The sequence below is a fragment of the Tupaia chinensis genome, unplaced genomic scaffold, assembly GCF_000334495.1.
Source record: "Tupaia chinensis unplaced genomic scaffold, TupChi_1.0 Scaffold000473_1, whole genome shotgun sequence".
In the NCBI taxonomy this organism is placed as follows: domain Eukaryota; kingdom Metazoa; phylum Chordata; class Mammalia; order Scandentia; family Tupaiidae; genus Tupaia; species Tupaia belangeri.
The window spans coordinates 921,022-921,810 of record NW_006159982.1 but is presented as its reverse complement, the minus strand read 5'-3'; the positions used below and the strand labels follow the sequence as shown (position 1 = coordinate 921,810).

General features: G+C 49.4%; 1 long non-coding RNA gene across 1 annotated transcript in view; it reads left to right on the top strand.

Annotated features, from left to right (window-relative positions):
* The first annotated feature begins 685 nt into the window (after window positions 1-685).
* The window catches only part of LOC102484930 (uncharacterized), a 10,266-nt gene continuing 10,162 nt past the window's right edge, over window positions 686-789 (top strand). The window contains exon 1 of the long non-coding RNA XR_003550597.1: window positions 686-780. This is a non-coding gene — a long non-coding RNA (uncharacterized LOC102484930). The remainder of the gene's footprint in view (window positions 781-789) is intronic.

Genomic DNA, 789 nt, shown 5'->3' with positions numbered 1-789 from the left:
ATGGATTAATTAGCGAGTTATATGTGAATGCATATACCCAACTACACATCCTCTCTAGCTTTAGTTTTCTTGTCTGTAAAATGAACGGACCTAGGACGGGAGTGCTGATTTTTAAGATGCCTTTCAGTTCTGAAAATGTCATAAGGCTTGAGGATACCATTATGTGTGTGCTTGTGTGAGAATACACAGTTATACGTCACACACACAAATACAAACACGAGTGGACTTCAAAACCTCGGTGGAAAAGTGGGATCAATGTACAAGTTTATTTTGGTGCAAAATATTCTAAACCTATGCATACTTTTTTCATACTGCGTGTTTCCATAAACTTGCTGAAGATTTCTCGCGCCTATAGTACATCATAATTACCTACTGTTTCTAACCACACATCTCACCACCCCCACAGCGACGATGTCTAGGTATTCTCAACCCAGGGCTAGCTAGAAGCGTCTCACAATGCACCCCTCGGAGTCCTGGGTGGGTGGCCAGCCCCGCTGGCCACTCTCCAAAACCCCCATGAACAGACTGAGCAGCAAGAGGAGCAGTCGGGTACTTGACATGACATTTCAGGTCATTGGATTGCTGGGAGGAAACGGCCAGTACGAGGCAGGGCTGTGCAAGACGACAGAGCAAACCGCAGGAAGCCCGGGTTAAAGGTGACAGACTGTGGCTGCGCAAACCTGGACCCCGCTGCCAAAGCGGCAGGCGGGGAACGCGCGTCCACGCTTGGGACAACCTGGTCCCTGGCCCACATTTGATGGCAGGGACCTGCACCCCGAGGTGGGCACA